General features: G+C 32.5%; 1 protein-coding gene across 1 annotated transcript in view; it reads right to left on the bottom strand.

Moving 5' to 3' along the window:
* The window catches only part of MGAT4C (MGAT4 family member C), a 667,922-nt gene that overhangs the window by 274,425 nt on the left and 372,459 nt on the right, over positions 1–21,038 (bottom strand). The window contains exon 3 of the mRNA XM_074325329.1: positions 10,340–10,401. The gene's annotated coding sequence lies outside the window, so the exon portion shown is untranslated. The remainder of the gene's footprint in view (positions 1–10,339; positions 10,402–21,038) is intronic.

The raw sequence follows: 21,038 nt of genomic DNA, 5'->3' as shown, positions 1-21,038 counted from the left end.
TTTGATTATTGTAGCCCTGTAGTACAAGCTAAAGTCAGGGAGTGTGATACCTTCTGCATTGTTCTTTTTTCTTAGGATTGTTTTGGCTATTCTGGGTCTTTTGTGGTTCCCTACAAATCTGATGATTTTTGTTCTATTTCTTTAAAAAATGCTTTTGGGAGCTTGATGGGGATTGCATTAAATATGTATATTGCTTTGGATAATAAGGCCATTTTAACTCTGTTGACTCTTCCAATCCATGAGCATGGAATGTCTTTTCATTTTCTTTGTGTCTTCTTCAATTTCTTTTAAAAATGTCCTATAGTTTTCAGCACCTAGGTCTTTCACATCCTTGGTTAAGTTTATTCCTAGGTATTTTATTCTTTAAATATGGACAGATAATTTTTGACAAAGAAGCAAAAAACATACAATGGAGGAAAGACAGCCTCTTCAATAAATGGTGCTGGCAGAATTGGAAAGCCACACGCAAAAGAATGAAACTGGACTGCTATCTGTCACTATGTACCAATATTAATTCAAAATGGGTCAAAGACCTAAGCATAAGATCTGAAACAATGAACTGCATAGAAGAAAACATAGGTACTAAACTTATGGACCTTGGGTTCAAAGAGCATTTTATGAATTTGACTCCAAAGGCAAGGTAAGTAAAATCTAAAATAAATGAATGGGACTATATCAAACTTAAAAGCTTCTGCACAGCAAAAGAAACCATCGACAAAATAAAGAGACAACCAACTGAATGGGAGAAGATTTTTGCAAACAGTGCCTCAGATAAGAGGCTAATATCCAAAATATACAAGGAACTCATACAACTCAACAACAAAAAAACAAACAATCCAATTGAAAATGGGCGGAGGACCTGAAGAGACATTTCTCCAATGAGAACATACAAATGGCAAGTAGGTATATGAAAAAGTGGTCAATATCACTAATCATCTGAGAAATGCAAATAAAAACCACAATGAGATATCACCTCACCCCAGTTAGAATGGCTATTATCAACAAGACAAATAGTAACAAGTGTTGGAGAGGCTGTGGAGAAAAAGGAAACCTCATACACTGTTGGTGGAAATGCGGACTGGTGAAGCTGGTATGGAAGACAGTGTGGAGGTTCCTCAAAAAAGTAAGAATAGAATTACCCTATGACCCAGCTATCCCTCTCCTGGGTATCTACCCAAAAAATCTGAAAATGTTAATCCATAAAGACAACTGTGCTTCAGTGTTCATTGCAGCTTTATTTATGGTGGCCAAGACATGGAAATAACCAAAATGTTTTTCCGTAGATGAATGGATAAAGAAGTTGTGGTATGTATACACAGTGAAATACTATTCGGCAGTAAGAAAAGACGAAAGAGGACCATTTGTGACAACATGGATGGATCTTGAGACTATAATGCTAAGCGGAATAAGTCAGACAGAAAAAGTAAAGAACCATCTGATTTCACTGCTATGTGGTATATAAACCAAAAACAACAAAAGAACAAGACAGACAATTGAAAGAACAGAAACGCATCGCCATAGACAATAGTTTAGGGGTTTCCAGAGGGTAAGGGGGGAGGAGGGAGGCTCTAGAAGAGGGTAAATGGGGTCTAATATGTGAAGGAAAGAGAACTGACTCTGGGTGGTGAACACACAATGTGAGATATAGATAATGTATTACAGAATTGTACACCTGAAATCTATGTAATCTTACTAACAATTGTCGCCCCAATAAACTTTAATTTAAAGAAAAGGAAAAAAGCAAATGAGAAAAAAATAAACAAAAACAATGAAATGAGTGCCTGACATGTGGCTTTCTATGCAGTCTTTTTGATTCCCATCAAGGGGATTAGATTCTCTTTGTTCTTCCAATTTTATTTATGTATTTGTTTGTTTATAATATGTTTTTAAAATTTTTCAATTACAGGTAACATATAATATTATGTTAGTTACAGGTATACAACATAGTGATTAGACATCCATATAACTTCCAAGGTGATGCGGTGAACATTGCACAAGGTTTGAAGTTAGAAAGACCGTCTTGACTCTGCTAAGTGGCTGTGTGACTACGAGCAAATTATATTACTGGTAGGAATCTGCTTATTATTTATAAAAGTGAGGATCATATTTTTTTTTTACAAAATGTTTTTGGATGACTAAATGAGAGGAATCCTATATTTTTTCATAGTAAGTATCCAATAAATATCCGTTTTATTCTCTACCCTTCCTCTCAGCTGAAGAAAAAAATCAGAAATCTTAAATCTATTAGGTTTTATAATAAAATGGTAAAAGTTGTATTACAGAAAAACTAGATGGAATTACTAAAGAGTAAATAACTCTCTTCATTTGTAAATACACGTGGGTAATATTTTATGTCACTAAAGGAAATTGTTGTTGTGTTTGTAGAACCGACTTATCTTAACATTTTAAAAAATCAAGAAAACCATTTGTACTTTTACATCTCGGGTAATGTGTAAATATTGTATCAGTTTTACTTGTTCAAACAAACAACAAATCAACAGAATATGAACAGTGAGAAATGAAAGCAGTTAACAACCAAAGCCAAAATATTGTAACTAACAAAAGTCACTCTAAAAGAGCCTCTCCACACTCCCCCTTAAACAACAGCAGCAACAATAATGTAGTAAGGCGGTTAAAGAGGATGATTTAAACAAGCTGTATTTTGACGTCAGGAAGCTTTTTGTATGACTGCCTCAAATATCAGTACACTGCTCAGGCAGTTCAGGCTCCCATTACTAAATTTGTTCCCCTAAAGTAACTAGGACCATATCATTGAAATTATTTTAACCAAATATATAAGCACACTAAAAAAAAAAAGCAAGTATTAATATAAAAAGACTATAAAACATGCTTTTGCCATTACTTTACTATCTTTTTACAAAAAAACATAATATTGTTTCACCATCACCTTAAGGTCTGGGGATGCCCCATATTGTAAATTGCCCACAAAATGTTTTCATCATAGATATGCAAGGATTAGGAACTTTTTCAAATGAAGAGTGAGGTTCTTTTTCTGTAAGTTCTCCATTTGGTGTCTACTCCAACTGGTGAAGTTAAAGATATAGTCACTTTTAGTCAGCGGTTGATTTAGGCAGAATGCCCTGGTAAGGAGAGATGAGGACTGAGAAAAGAAAGTTTCCTCAAGAATTTAACATCTGCAGGGGAGGTCCTGCAGGAAGGAGTTGTGGATAATGTTTGGAATTATGATTTGTTTGTTTGACTTCGGTAACTTTATTATCAGAGAAATCCTAAGAGTTCTCGTTTATTTCTAAAGATATTTGTGGAGATTTACTGACAAATTTCTAGGTTCAATTTTATGGCATAACAGTGTTCCTGACATTTCTCTGGAACTTAGGAGAAAATGTGCGCGTGTGTGTGTGTGTGTGTGTGTGTGTGTGTGCGTGTGTGCACATTTACATACATTTTAAATGAGCAGTCATAACTGCATATTCTAAATGATGTAATTTTAAATATACCCCCAGAAAATGAAGCTAATTATGCTATGAGCGTATAAAAATACAGTTATGTAACAACATATTGCACATATGAATATACAGTTGAAAAGATGCGTTTACTTGAAAGCCTTTCTAAAGTCAGCTTCTGTTTAACCACTGTCTGAAATATTTCCGTGCAGGCCATTGCTTACTGGTCATATTTTTTCTAAGACAGATTTCACATCTTCCATGTTGTGGTTAGAACCTGTATAAGATGGGATGGGGACCAAGCAGTTAATATTTATTGCATTGCTTACATCTCTGCCAGAGTACCATAGATGAAAATAATTATGTTTCTTTATTTTCAAAATAAGGAAAAATAATCATGCACATTCACATATGAGGATTAAATGAGATAATCCATATAAAGGAACTCCAGCCCATAAAAAACTGCTCAATATAAACTAGCCATTATTATTATTATCATTATTATTATTACATTATCCAATAGTGCCTAAACATACTGATGTTTAAAAATAAAATGTTTAGTTGTTGCTTTCAATATGTCATATCATTGTATTTATCTGTATGTTATTCTCCATGCTCATCACTGTGAGTAGCTCAATACCTCGATGTCTATATCCATATATATATATATATATATATATATACATATATACATATGATTATATATAATCACCTAAAGAATGAGTATCAGTGGTAAAATAATACTTACAAAACTATTTAATTAGGCTTAGGTGTAAGTGTAAAGGTGTATGCATTTGTGTGTATTTTGTATTTGAATGTACGACTTTGTAAAGCACATTTAAATAAGGTATTACTAATTAGTCACCAAGAACTGGGTGCTATTTTCAAAATATGAAGTATGCAAAGAACTAACATTCTTTACTTTTAACGAAGCTTTATTATTTATTTATTTGTTTGTTTGTTTGTTTGTTTGTTTGTTTATTTGCCTTCGCTCTATCCCATCATTTATTCTCAGAACCAGAAGCATATTGTACTGCAAATAACTTAGACTTTGGGGATTCTTCAGTGTGCTATCAATTACATTATTACTTATGTTTCTCCACTGATAGTTTAGGGTTTATTTTTCTCCTGTGTTTATTATTTACCTCTAATCCAGAGACTTCCCAGCTTGCAAAATGCTGTTGCATTGTTCTTAACTCCCAATCTCCCCTAACTTGGAAATTTGTGTTTGAAACGCAAACAAAACACTCTTTAGTGTCATTTTAGTAGGTTTTTGAGGATGGAGGAGAGGTGAGGTAAGCATTCAGTCTACCACCTTTACCTGAAATTTGGATTTTTAAATGTTTTTTGTTTTCATATGATACTATCACCTATATCAGCACAAAACTGGAATGGTGTGAGTCAAAATGGCTGCAATAAGATTCAAGATGTGTAAAATATATCCATTCTTTAATAGAGGGTTTTAACCAGCTACTGTATACCAGATACTATACTTTCTATCAAAAATATACATTTTTTTTTTTTTTTTTTTAGGAAAATAGACATGTAAAGGGACATTGTCTATAGTCTAAAATGTGTTTTATTAGTCAAAACCTCAAGGTGTTATGGGTTCAACCAGGAGGAAGTTTGTCCATGGTCCAGGAGCTCAGGGAAAATTCCCCAGAAAAGACAACTTCTAAGTTGAGTAATTAAATAAAATAAAACAAAGTAATAAAAGAATGACAGGGAATGGAGAGAGACTTCTCCAGCTAAAAATACCAGCAATGCATGTGAAATTCCGGAAGGATAAGAGAGCGTGGCAAAGAGGGATACTTGAAATAGTTCATTCAGCATAGTATTTGGAGCTTGGAATGAAAGACGGAAGGGTGAGAATTGTTAAGATAGTTCCTCAAATGGATAGGTCACCTAGTCTTAACATGATTGAGTTAACAAGGTTCTCACTAAATAAGAACACTACATATTGAAAATAGAAATATAAATAAGATTTAAATGGATGAATTTGTTACTTGACCTGACAAACAATAAGTTTGGTTTCTAGGTTTATTTAGGAAGAGAATAATATTTATAATATATGCACTCCAGATGCCAGAAACTTAACATTATAAGACTCATGAGGGAAACATGACAAACAAATGCCAAAAGAAACTCTATTTTATCTTTTGTTGAAGTAATCTTAAAATACATTATGTGTGAGAAAGAAACACTGAGAGTATGAACTGATTCTTGGCATTCCATTAAGATACTAAGGTTAGAGTCCTGACAAAGCTTTTTAACAAACCTAAATGACCTTTCATTCCAGTGAGTATCTCTCAGGACTTTAAATTTGTCATCATGGAAAACACAATCAACAAAAGGAATTAGCAACCAATAGAATTTTTAAAAGCATCTTGGTTTTCATAAAGTTAAAAAGTGTACTTACACCCAGGTACTAAGTGCTTTGTCTCTGTTCCTTCTTGTTAGACAATGAAATGACTCAGAGTTCACATTTCTAAAGGGTTTAACTGTACCTTAATTGCCACATTCCTAATGCACTGCTGAAAATGACATTTCAACCTAATTGTTTTCTGCCAAGAAATTGTCCCTGGCATTTCTTTGTCTTTGTATTCATGATTGATTAACCCTTCACTAGTCCCATTAAAACAATTAATATGATAGAGATTTTGACATGTACTTGATAAATTATTAAAGGGCATGGAAGTCAGACTCTAAGGTATTCAAGGTAAGTATAATTACTTTGGGAGTACACATGCAAGGACAGGGACATGGGCTAAACAGTTTTGTCTTTTCTCCCAGAAGAATATTTTGGTATTTATTTTAGCATGAACAGTATTTACTCAGGCTATTCTCTTCTCACCGTTCTATTATACAAGTAAACATTCACTCATATACTCTTGAGAATATTTTATTCATGGTACAGTGGACTCAAACTGAAACCACAGTTGTGTGTGTTTTTTTGCATTTTTCTTCAAGGGAGAAGGAAACACAAAGATATATATTTTAACTGTTATGAATTATGATCATTTTTTTACAGCTGAATAAATGATGGATGGAGTCTCAAAGTCATTAATAGTTTCTATAAAAATTCACACTGATTCCTCCTCTAATCTGCTTTGTAAAGTAAAGCCAGATTAAGTGATATACATACATCAATACACACACACAAACGTTTGTGTGTATATATATATATGGCGCATATAAAAAGAAAATCCTATAGTACCCAGTGCCAGATATTTTCTGGACTACTATTCAAAATAATCACATTGTTATTTTCTAGGCTTTTGAAACAAGAAGAAATTGGACATATTCAGGGGACAAGGCTACATTCCAACAGAATCCCAATTTCTTAACTAATATTAAATCTTCCACAATTTTGTCCTAATCTACTTTCAAGTATAATTTCCATCCACAGTAGGTGCCAAACACAGTATGTCCTCCTTCGTATGTTGATACACCTGTGAAGCAAAACCACTGATTCTTGCTTAAACAACTTCTTCATGCCTTTCCCTGTGCCATTCCCTGTGCCAAGAATTCCTTCAGCTTTCTTCAAAGCTTAGTGTCAATGACTCTCGGCAATGTTCTGTTGCTCTACCCTACCTATGGAAATGCACTCCATTTTTGCTACAAATTAGGAATATTTTTGACTTCTGCTTTATAGTTAAAGCTCTACTGTATTTTTCAAAATGTATTTTGAATTTCCTTATTATATATTGATTTCATTGGGTGAGAATTAAAACAATTTACAACTGCAAATCCTCTATACATTATTGCAGTTTCACACATAGTCAACTCTCGATAAATGCTTCTAAAATAAATGGATGTTTTTTAGTAATCATAGACATTTAGTAATCATAGACTACTTAGAAAATATCCACAGGAAAAACCCTAATTACTTTTAGGCAATACTCATTTATGTATTCCATGGCACTTAATATCTAACAAGTTTTGGTAGGCTTTGGTTGTGTAAGGAAGAAACTACTAAAGTGTGAAGCTTGCTGACTTCTCTATTGGTATACAATGTGTACTTGCAATTATTTTGCTAAATAAACTGGTAATTATATAATTTTTGGTACTATGCAATCAACATACACATTATATTTCGTATGTTCTTATTTATGGAATTATTTGGTCCTCATTATCTGATTTCAATTCACTAAACAAATTTATTGACTATTCATTATATTTCAGGTACTACACCAAGCGCTGGATATTATACTTAAGTTTTGTAGAAGAAACACATAAATAAACATGTTAATTCTCTCTCTCTCTCTCTCTCTGTCATATATATATATATATATATATATATATATATATATATATATATACATATATATATATATATATATATACACATATATATACACACACACATACATATATGTGTGTGTGTGTGTATATGTGTATATATATATGGCTTAAATATATATATTTAACATTATGGTAAATGGTATGGTAAACATTATGGTAAATGCTATGAGGTCCAATAAATCTGTAAGAGGTGATTACTAGATTGGATGGTTAGAAAAGACTTTTTGAAAAGGTAACATTTAAGGTTTTTAAGCAGATTCTGAAAGATAGGGAGTTACTCATGTAAAGAACAGAGGAAAATTCATATTAGAGAGAAATGTTTAATAATATCATTACATCTCGAACAACAAAACACTTGTTAAATTCTTTAAATGTCTGTAACAAACTGTCCTTTGTTTCAATAACTCTAAAGATAATATGAATTTAGTCTTTTAAATGGTTTTCCTAAAAGAAAAAACAAGAAGGGAGAGAGAGAGAGAGAGAGAGAGAGAGAATACCTCATAGTGAGTTACTTAATAGGTTTTTATAAACATATGGAAAATTCAAAGTTCAGATATTTTTCATTCTTTATTAAAAAAATAAAATGGAGAGAAAACGGCAGAAATATGTCTAATCATGTATACTTTGCATATGGTATAATAGTATTTTTTGTTCTTAGTTTCATGAACAAGTTTCCTTCCTTCCTTCCTTCTTTCCTCCCTCCCTCCCTCCCTCCCTTCCTTCCTTTATTTCTTTCTTTTTTAGAGAAATGCTTACCAGAACATTGTGAAACTATAAAATAGTATTATTAAATATACTTATATTTATATTTATAGTGCTGATTTACTCATAGTTAGACTGCTGTCATACTTGCTAGAAAAACAAGCAAACAAACAAAAAAACTTTAGCAACATTTCACTCATTGTTCTTATTTAACAACCTCTTTGTCATTTATTCGCTTCATTTTACACAAAATGTAGCACACTTAAAACTCAAGGGAAGATTAGGTTTTAGTTTTACATATCCCATCAGGAAAATAATAAAAGGAAGAAGGTTTTTTTGCATTTGCTAAATATCCCACATCCCCCCAAAAATGAATCTGTTCTGAAGTAGCTCAGTATAATTTTAACACACAAAAATAAGCATCTCTTCCTTTTATAGTCCTTTCAAATTTGAACCAGTATATGTTGCATTTTCCAAGTATGCCATTTTATTTTAAATTATATAGATTAATAAAGTGCAATTTCCACAGTGGAAAACTTATTACAATGGGAAAACTATTTATTTTTCTAAAGCTTTTCCTTTGGTGATACTTGTTTTAAATCAGTTGTGCATTTTTTCATTACATTATAAATTAGTGCAGTTAAGTATATATCTTCTTGCTTAAATAAATAAGAAAACATAAAATGCATTAATCAAGAGCTAGGCCATTATTGGGAAACATATCTATAATTACTTAATTGTCAAAATAAATGATTTGCCAACTGCAGAAGTATTGATTAGTATTATTTTTGTTACAAATTCTTTTATATTGATAGACAGTTAAATTTTTGTCAATCTCTTTGCTATTGAAATGTTCCAAGAGATCACCTAACATACGTTCCAGTTACTAGTCTTCTAACAGAAATTCAGTAGCAAGAGGCTATATATGACTCAAGCATGCACCATCCTACAGCATAGATCTGAAGACCCTTGAATGTGACCTGCTCCCAGAGGAAACCAATTTAATGCTTCATTGCACACACAACAGTATGTATGAATCACAAAACCTCCAGATAAATTAGTGACAGGTACATCTGAATAGAATTCCTTCTAAGTCGCTTATCTGCAGCTAGGCACGCTTGTTTCACCCTCACTTTCAAAGATAAAGCCACATGGTATGTCGCCTTGGCAGATTCTCACAAAGAATCCTCCATTATTGGGAGGGGGTGTAATCCCCTTATTATTTCAGGTACTATGACAGCAAATAGGATGAAATGCGAACTATCTGCCAGTGGAAAACTTATCAGTCGATACCAAGCCTTATGTCTTCTCTAACTTTCATAAGCTCTGTGCCTCTTTCTCTCTTACATTTATTTTTTACAGTTCTGATAACCTAGAGTTGTAGCCATGACAAAGTTCAGAACAAAACATCAGGTTATCAAGGACAGTTTATCAGACGCCAAACAGGGAGAAGGGATGCCAACAATTAACCAAGTACTCATCCCATTTGATAAAAACAAAATAGAGAAAAATTGAGAAGGTAAATATATGCTCTAAATATTGAGAGATATTGGTAATAGAAAAGACCAAAAAACTGAATTATGTACAAAATAACATGGCAAGTGTTTACTAGTAAGGAATCTTATTTACTTACCAACCATAAATAAATTGGAATACCAAAATCATTTAAAACTATATGTTTTAAACTGAATATCAATGAATAGCACAAATGTAAGTACCTATCAATTACTAGAATTCTTTTAAACTGTACAATAAAACAGACACATCAATTCTCACTTCCTGTGTTTCTTACAGTCTACAATTACACTTAATCAAGTCTTTCATTATATATCTTAACAAAGGTCAGGTCATATCACTAAGTTGATTACTTAGCATGGTAGAATTCAATAGAACAAATCAAAATGACTCACGTTTTAGGTTCTGTTGGTAGTCCTTCTCATGCAAAACACAGGGCTGTGCTTTCTGGGTGAGTCTATATTAAAGCAAAATGACAAAAATCTTAGTTTCCAGTGACACCAGTATTTAGCATGCATGAAAATAAATCACACTTAGTCAAGGAGGAAAAAAAATGCATTAAAGTGTACTGATTTTTAAATTTGGTCCTTTCAAATGTAGAAAGCATTTCCTCCACCCTCTTCCTCCAATCTGCAAAATGTCTGCCCAATGAACTCATTACTACAGGAACTCAACGATGGCTGTAGTCAGTTAATGAAATTTACGTCTGGGAATAACTTCCATGAATATGCACAATGGTTGGGCATCTAGAATTGGGAGAGGCAAGGGTGATATTGGGAAGAAACAAACAAACAAACAAAAAAAACACACACCATAATTTAGAGAATGCACATTATGATACATTTAGCTAAATTAATGGTTGTGCTATAGATACAAGGTTATTCACAGGATTCTAAATGTGTAAAAAATGTAAACAAAAATACTTTGAACACATTACCAATACGAAACCCAACGACACTTTGGGGAATATAAATCATTTGTGATATAATCATCAAGAAAGATAGTGCCTCTATTTCTTAGTCTCTATGTGAGGGTAGGAACCTAACTTTCATAAGCACTGTTCACAAACACAGATCACCTAACCACATTGACCAACCAACCTCTCACCTAACATCCTCTAGGATTTTTATGCTTAACTCAGCTCTTAAAAAATGTCCCACCTTGTATTTCAGCAGAATTAAGTTCAATATTCCCAGGTCCCCCACGTCTTTGCAATAGTCTTGAATAAAAAATTTTCCTTGTGTGTTTAACTCCATCTGGTGCATTTTTTTCTTTTCACATTCTCAAGTGTCTACTATGCATTGGCACACTAGTAGTAGTTCAGTGGTAGAGAAGGTAAACACTGCAGTTGCCTTCATAATATGTACAATCTAGTAGGAGACTGAGACATATTTGATTGACATTTAAAAGAAAATGTGATCGATACCATGACTGAAAGAACAGAATGAGGTACCTATGAAAAGTAGCCTCGGTGATGAAAAGTATAATAGAATAAGTGTCATTGAATCAATCATTTCACTGATGATGAGGTATCATCCCAGTAAATTGGAACAGGAAAAATGTTCCAGGAAAAGTGTCCAGCATGTGTGAAAATACAAGGTAAAATAAGCATTTCAGTGCAAAGTAACGGCAGACCAGAATAGCTGGATTCTAAACAATGACGTAGGTGAGTAGCAGGAAATGAGGCTGAGATGCAACCGGAGGGAGATAGGAAACAAAGCACTTCTTCAGTCATGTGGTGTTTCATTTTTCTTTTAATCAACACATTTGTAATGGAAGGGATAACAAAAGGTTCAATGCCAAAAGCTCTGGTATCAGACGATCAGGCTTTGAAATCCCGCTCTGTCTCTCACATATTGTTGTGGTACTAGGCAAGTAGTCTAACCTCGCTTAACCTCAGTTTCTCCATTGCACAAATGGGGATAATAAAGTACACACCTAGTGAGGTTTCATGAGATTTAAAATGGAAATTCCACATAAAATATTCAGCATAAGTCTTGGTCCACAGAAAGTGATGGATGATGATGATGATGATAGAGAGCGATCTATGATAATATTGATGAAGTACATATTGTATACCCAGCCATGAGACTCATGGTGAAGGGTATGAAGGAAAGAGAAACTGCTGAAGCAGTTTTAAAATGGAGAAATACTATCAAGTTTACATTTTTGGAATAGCATTCTGATTACAGTAAAACTATTTTGAAAGTTAAGTAGTGAATACTGTAAATCAAGCCTCAGAACAGGTAGTACTAGGGAAAACTCAAGGTTTGACAAGGTCTGTAAATACAAGTTCTGACAATTAAGACACGAACTCATCCTAGAAAAAGTGTTACATACCTCATTGCTGAATATCACTACGGTCACCTTCGAAGTACTCCCCTTGGGAAGCTGTGCACTGGTTTCAGTGTCTAGTCCATCCTTCAAAGCAATTTTGGAACTCTCTTTCTGGAATGGCTATCAGAGCGGTCATTATATTACCCTTGATGTCCTGAATGCCATCAAAATATCTTCCTTTCAATATTCCCTTTATCTTTGGGTAAAGAAGTCATTGGGGACCAGATCGGGTGAGTTGGGAGCGTTTTCCAATATAGTTATTTGTTGACTGGCTAAACACTCCCTCTCAGACAGTATGGTGTGAGCTGGTGAATTGTTGTGATGCAAGAGTCATAAATTGTTGGCAAAAAGTCCAGGTCGTCTAACTTTTTCATGCAGCCTTTTCAGCTCTTCCAAATTATCAACTTGGTTAACTGTTTGTCCAGTTGATACAAATTCAAAATGAATAATCCCTCTGATATCAAAAAAGGCTAGCAACATCAGTGCAACAAGTTTGCGAACCTAGTTATCAGACCATATCTGCAAGTATATTAATTAAAAGTCGATCTGTGCAGAAGTGATGCATTTATAACAGAATGGTAAACAAATCCCCGTGTACTAACTGTTGTCTGATTGTAATTATTAATAGCACAGATTTCACTCATAAAAGTATCCTCGTCTGGATGATAAACTATGTAATAGATGTCTTTGTGGGCATCAATCAGTATGTTTTATGTGAAGAGCTTTGTTGCATCAAGCAAATCAATTGACTGGATGTCATCTCCAATATACAATATGACAGTAATCATAAGAGATAGAGCTAATATTTATGTCAGCATATTTACTTGTCAGACACTGCCTTATATTCCTTACATGTATTAACTCATTTAGTCCTAACAACAACCATATGGATATTGTTATTCCTATCTTACATGTGAGAAAATTGGAGCACATAGAAGATAAATAATTTCCCCAATTCACACAGCATGTTGAAAAGCACAGATTCCAACCAGACAGCTTGAATCCAGAGCCTGTATTTTTAACCCTATGTGAAAAGTGCCATACAGTAGTCCTCCCGTTTCTATGGTTTCATGTTCTGTGGTTTTAGTTACCCATGGTCAACCATGATCCAAAAATGTTAAATGGGAAATTCCACATAAACAATTCATAAGTTTCAAATTTCCTGCTCTCTGTGTAACATGATGAAATGACACACTGACCCACTTCATCCCACCCAGGATGTGAATTAACCCTTTGTCCAGTATTTCCATGCTGTATATGCTCTCCACCTGTCAGTCACTTAGTAGCCATCTCAGTTATTACATTGATTGTCATGGTATCTCAGTACTTGTGTTCAGGTAATCCTTATTTTACTTAATAATGGCCCCAAAGTGCAAGATTAATGATGCTGGCAACTGGGATATGCCAAAGAGAAGCTGTAAAGTGCTTCCTTTAAGGGAAAAAGTGAGTATAATACAATAAGGTATTGTATAGGAGACTACATTCACATAACTTATATTACAGTATATTATTACAATTGTCCTATTTCATTTAGTTACTGTTGTGAATCTTTTACTGTGCCTAATTTACAAAGTAAACTTTATCATAGGTTTGTATGTATAGGAAAAAACATAATATATATATGGTTTAGTACTATCTAGTTTCAGGAATCCCCTGGGGGTCTTGGAATATATCCCCCTGAATAAGAGGGTACTACTGTAATAGAAGTGTTTTTAGAGTGTCTGAAGCTCAGAGTGGGTTACTATAATCTAAGAGGAAATTGAAGAATCAGACAAAGAACTTTGGGGCAATAGGAGAATAAACTATTTCAAAAATTGAAATCACAAATAGGATAAGGTAGAGTAGTTTCAAAAAGGAAAGGATATTTCAGGTAGATTATAAAGAATGAACAGGATGCTTGCCTCCTTGAAAACCAAACATAGTCAACTTGAAAGAAAAATCTGTACACATTTCTGTTTGGTACATATTTTTCTTTTATCTTCCCAACTAGATATGATCATTCAATCTTCTAAATGCCCTTGTATTTACCAAACAAATATGAAAATACGTTTATCCATCCCAAAAAACTGCAATGAGCAACATTCTGATGAATTTCCATTTTGCTTAAATGAAATTCTAATATTCAAACTCTTTACTACAGCCTCTCTGATTATATCCTTTCTTACAGTGTGCATACACACACACAAACACACACACACACCACACACACCACATTTACATATACAGCACATGCCAATATCCAGATTCTCCTGCCACAATAATTTTGTTTTTCTCAAATGCACCAGTCTTCCACTGTTTCTTTTGCTGACATAATTTTCACCCAAATCTTACATTATCGTATCTATCTCATGTGTTTCTTTTACCAATTTCTTCTCCACTTTAGAACATCTTTTAAATATATATATATATATATATATATATATATATATATATATATATATGGCACATTTTGTTAGGGAAAATATTTATTCTTTTAAGGGTAAAGATATGTCATTAAAGACCAAGGCTAAGGTCACCCACATCCTTATATTTCCATTTATTATGTAAGGTTCAAAAGCTGGACAGTGAAGAAGGCTGATAGGGGAAAAAAAAAAGATTCTATTAAAAAATTGTTGGAGGAGAGCTCTATGGATATCCTGGACACCCAGAAAGACAAACGATTGACTTCTAGGGCAAACTAAGCCTGTAACATTGATGGAGACCAAAATGACAAAACTGAAGCTGTCCTACTTTGGGCACATCATGAAAAGGCAGGGTTCTTTGGAAAAGACAATAATGGTAGAAAAAATAGAAAGCAGCAGGAAAAAAGAAAGACCAAATACGAGATGGACTGACTCCATTAAGGAAGGCATAGGCTGAGTCTACAGGAGCTGAGCAGGGCTGTGAGGACAGGACAGTGTGTATGTCACTCATTCATAGGGTCACCAGGAGTTGGAGCCAAGTCATTGGCATGTAACACACGTAACATATATTCTTTGCTAATTTTTCTTCACTGTCAAGATAGCAGAGTAGGTTTGCTAGTATTTTGTTAAGGATTTTTGCATCTATGTTTATGAGGGAATACTGTCCTGTAGTTTTCTTTCCTTGTGGTGTTCTTACCTGGCTTAGTTATGAGGATGATCCTGGCCTGGTGAAATTAGTTTGGAATTTTCCCTCCTCGTCAATTTTAGGAAGAATCTGAGAAGGATTACTCTCAATTTTTCTTTAAATGTTTGGTAAAATTCACCAATGAAGCCATTTGGTCCTGGACTTTTCTATTTTGTGAGGCTTTTAATTATTGATTTAATCTCCATTCTTGTTATTGGTTTGTTCAAATTTTCTGTTTCTTCCTGATTTGGTCTTGTTATGTTTCATGTTTCTAGAAATGTATCCATTTCTTCTAGGTTATCTAATGTGTTGGCATAAACTTGTTCATAGTAGTCTCTTACAATACTTTGTATTTCTGTGTATTTATTACTTTTCTTTAGATCTATTATAGGTGTGTTATTATGAAACATTTGCATTATTATGAAAATATACATGCATATTTACATTATGCAAACACACACACACACACACACACATATATATATATAAATGATTAATTGTAGCTAATAATCATGTGTGCAAATTGTTTGTTTACATTCAGTTTAGTTTCACAACCATGCACCAATTAAAAAGAAAATCCTACTATTTAGATGAAATAAATTGTTTAATTTATACCTCATAAGTTGTTAAAAATTATTCCACATTTTAATTTACCTCAGATTTCAGCAATAAATGTACTGTTTAGTTGCCTTGCTTCTTGAGAGAGAATCCAAATGCTTTTCTCATTATGTTAATGATAGCTTTCACTGCTTACTCATTCTTTCCATTGTTTTAAATGTAGTTCATTCTTTTTTAAAAAGATAGTAACCATTGAAACCACTGTTGCCCTTATTTAATTTAAACTAATTGTTTTCTAGGTCTGCTACATAGCTTGATTTTCTTTTTCATCTTAATCTTAGAAAGCTTCATCATTTCTTGTAGCTATGAATTTCTCTTCCTTGGATCTTATCCTAATTTTGTTGGATTACATATTTAACTAATTTCCAAAGAAAATGGCTTATTTGGAAGTAAATTTTATGTGTTATAGTTGTTACTTAAAATTATACTCGTGTGGCTCTGGCACTTGAATAATAGCTTGTCTGCATGTAGAATTTCAGAGTTTTGAAGTTCTATCAATGTATTTATTTAGTATTGTAGCTATCTGTATGAGGTTAATTCTCTTCAGATGGCCACTGTTATTATTATTATTATTTTTTTCTCCTGGAAAACATTTGGATCTTCTAGTCATTCTTGGGATTCACAGACATTACAATAATGTCTATTTAGATGAGTTGTTACCATTTTTCACTTTTGGTATCTGACAACTTTAAAAAATCTTGGCATGACTGTTGCTTTTCATATTTGACAAATTAAAATTAGACTCTTTAACATATTTTTTTAAACAAGTAAGATCAATTCCATCAATTTTTATGCTGAATAATGTTTACTATTATATTACTCATTTTATAAAGATGAAACCATAGTACTGACTGAAATAAAGTATTATTTAGAATTATTTGGTTAGAATGCAAGAGTAATCCCTTGAGACTAAATTTATTGCTATTTGCTTTTATTTCCATTTATTTTACACATACATGGTCACCATTCCCTCAGAGTCTTATGAAAAATTGAAACACGAAGAACTAGGATATCTTTTCACACATAATTGCCAGATATTACATATGGAAAACTGGAAAGACTACATGATTTTATCTTCCTGAAGAGAAGATTAGCCTTACATTTTAGCGGGAATTTAAAGTAGGGCACATCACCTTAATCCAATAAGGCCTCCAATAATTTGAAGCTGGGTTTCAGACTTTGTACATCTGATTCCATTCTACTCCTGGTAAATCAAATATCAATTTTGAACACAGTTTTGAAATGGACTGAAATATTTGATATTTAATCTTCATAAGGTAATGGTGAAACTAACTGGTGAGAATATAAATTGACAAAATATCTTTTTTTTAGGGAATCTTTGATTATTTTGTTTATTTATATATTATTGTTGTTGCTATTTATTTCCATATTCATTACGGCTCCATGGAAGACCATCTCCATTTGTCCTTACAAGGTCTCTTGTTTTTAAAATAGTTCTGTTTTGATATATATGTATATATATATAGACACACACACACACACACACACACACACACACACACACACATATATCAAGACCCTACAAGGTCTTTTGTTTTTAAAATAGTTTTGTATATATATATATATATATATATATATATATATATACACATATATACACATATATATCAAAAAAGACTGTATGTATATATATATATACACACATACATATCAAAAAAGACTGTATATATATATATATATATATATATATATATATATATATACACACACACACACATATACAGTGTTTCCCCGAAAATAAGACCTAGCTGGACCATCAGCTCTAATGTGTCCTTTGGAGAAAAAATTAATATAAGACCAGGTCTTATAGTATATTAAAATTATATTTTATTTTAATAAGATATTTTATTTTAATAAAATATTCTTATATTTTATATAATATATATAATATATAATATATAATATATATTATATAATATATACATTATATATATACAAAAGTTTTATATATATCAATATTATATATATACAAAGAAGCATTTTGGGGCCAAGAGTTTTCTGTCAAACTCTTCTAATATTATGATTTTATTTTGTGGAGTTGTTTCTCTAAGCTCTGACTCTAATTTCACAAACAAATAAAAGCCTGAATGCTTGTGGTGAAAAAATTTTGATTGTCTTTGGGTAACCAACTTGATATATGTGGTTGAATGTAATATACACATCCAACCAAGGTGATTTTTAAAATATTTTTCACATTTATTTTTATCTTTAGTTTTCGGCAGTTGCATTAAGATGTGGGTTTTTTTGTGTTTGTTCTGTTTGTGGTTCTCTGCATGGCTTAAATGTATAAATATATGTCCTTTACCAAATCTGGAAAGTATTCAGACTTTGTTTCTTCAAAAAAATTTTTTTTTATTAATCTTTTATCCCCCTCACTTTCTGGGACATTGACACCTTGGGGTATTGTATCATAAGAAGATTGTATCACAGTAGTAAATGACATTTATTTCAAGTAAAATGCATTCATGCTCAAGCATATCTCTGGTCTGGAAGTAGAGATATGTCCTCTCAATACTGGAAGTTGTTTAATACTAAACAAAGGCCAAATTCACCTCACATTCTTTTTTTTTTGTCTCCTGTGAATGTCATATGAAATATTTAGTTTAACCATGATATTTAACAATGCCTGCATTCTTCATATTTGTCAGTTTCTAACTGATCTAAATACAGTAGATATGGTTATGATATACATGCATTTGATCAAATAATCCTGTGAGGGAGAGATGATGTGCAGAATAATCAAGAATAATAAAATTTTGCCTCAATTAGAATCAAAATAGCACAGAGATTGTTGGATACGTTTCTCATTTATAACAAAAAAAAATAAAAATTAAAAAATTAAAATGAAATCACACATAATCTTATTATCCTAACAATTATTGCCAGCAAGATGATTTTGAAAAGCAGTTTATGAAGAATCACCAAGGACTATAAATTCTCATATGTTTTCACTCAATAATTTCATTTCTGCTAATTAATTCTGAGGAAATAAATCAAAAGAAAGTGCAGCTTTATGCATTGCGATGTTCATTTTAACATTAATTTTAATGACAAATGTTTTAAACAATCTGTCTGACTAAGACGATATTATTGTACACCAACTTAATCCTTAAGATTGTAATAACAATAGCTACATGGGACATCCATTTGATATAATGTAGAAAAATGATGTCAAAACCATAATAGTAAAAAGTGAAATTATTCATTTATATAGCCAAGAAATGAAAGGGACATAACACAATATGAAATAGTTGCTTTAGGATAATTGGATTGCTGTGAGTTTCCTTTTATTTTTCATTATTACTGTTATAATTAAAATGGAGAAATCAAGGGAAAAATTGAAAGTAGAAAATTAGAAGTAAATAAGAAATGAGTTTAATTATATAATACCTATTGAATAAGCAGCTATGGGCACTTATTAATTGATACTGATTTGAAATCATGTTTAGTCTACCAATTACTTTTTTTAAGCTTTGGTTATATGAAGCTTTGTTTTACTAAACTGTTGTTATAATAAGACAGTTAAAAAAAACTCTCACACAATTTAATTTTTAAAAGTAAGTTCTGTCAGTGTCTTATTCAATTACTCATGAGCTAATGGATGGCTTAAACATGACATGTTCTTGATGAATATCTGTTGATTAAATTCCAGGCTATAAAACTTTGACAGTCTTCAAAAATTTAATTTTGAGTAGATAATGCATGCACATGGATCAAATAATGGAAAAAGAATACACAATGAAAATATTCTGCTCATACTTAATCTTCTGGCCACTTTTCTCTTCCTACATATACAAACAAATACCTACGTATATTATTTCTCTCTTTTATACAATCATAGCCTATATACATAATTTACTGCAGATTGATTTTTTAAATCAACAATATATCATCTTTCCATATCACTACAAATTTGACCTTCATTTCCTTTTATGACCTCCTAGCATTCCATTACATGACTGGATCATAGCTCACACCTTGTCCTCATTCATCAGCATCTTTTCTTTTTGTTTTTTAATCCAAGACTTTTCAGTTGTATTTGCTGGTCTGCTAGAAGACATCAGAGTTAAAAGTGATATTTCTTATTGTTTTAAAGCCTGCTCTCACACACTGTATCAATTTGTTAGGAAAACCTACTGGTTTTACCTGAGAAGTATATCCAGAATCAAACTGATTCCTGTCATCTCCATTGAGCTATCACCATCTCTCTCCTGGATTAATATATAATAATTGCTTCTTAAATGGTCTTCCATTTTCAGTGCTTGCCTCCTAGTTTCCAAAGAATAGATCATAGGATTTATCCTTTTAAAATATAAAAGAGGACTTCTAGAATAGTCTAAGATAGAGTAAATACATATCACTCTATCCCTCCCACTGAATAAAATTAAAAACCCTGGGCAGAATACAAAACCAACTCTGAAAAAATAAGTAGTAGCAGGTAGAATGGGAGGGAAGTCAAACCTCAGAGAAGAAGGACCTATATTGGAGGAAGGTCTCTGTTTTATTTATTTTTCTCCCATTTCTTCTGGCCTAGATTATTGCGCAGCCTGAATCCTAAAACTGTAGCAGGAGAAGACAGCAAAAGCTCAAAAAAACCCTCTCTTCTGCTGATGCAGAAAGCTAGATAGGGGGACCATGTGGGATGGAGGACACAGGAGGAAATTCTTATGTGTTTATTTTTTAATGACATTTATTGTGGTGACACTGGTTAGTAAAATTGTATAGGTTTCAATTGTACATTTCTATAATTATTCATCTATATATTGCATTGTGTGTTCACCACCCAGAGTTCTCCTTCCATCACCATATATTTGACCTTTACCCTTTTCTGCTACACCCCTTCCCCATTACCCTCTGTTTCTGTGTGTGTGAGTGTCTTTATATATACTGTGTTTCCCCAAAAATATGACCTAGCTGGACCATCAGGTCTAATGCATCTCTTGGAGCAAAAATTAATATATTTTATATGTATTAAAACGGATTTCCGCCCTCTTAAAACAGATTTCCAAACTGATAGTAATTTTCCTTTAG

Source organism: Rhinolophus sinicus, linkage group LG02 (assembly GCF_036562045.2).
Source record: "Rhinolophus sinicus isolate RSC01 linkage group LG02, ASM3656204v1, whole genome shotgun sequence".
NCBI lineage: Eukaryota > Metazoa > Chordata > Mammalia > Chiroptera > Rhinolophidae > Rhinolophus > Rhinolophus sinicus.
Note: the sequence above shows the minus strand (reverse complement) of the source record. Positions and strands in the feature narration are given on the sequence as shown.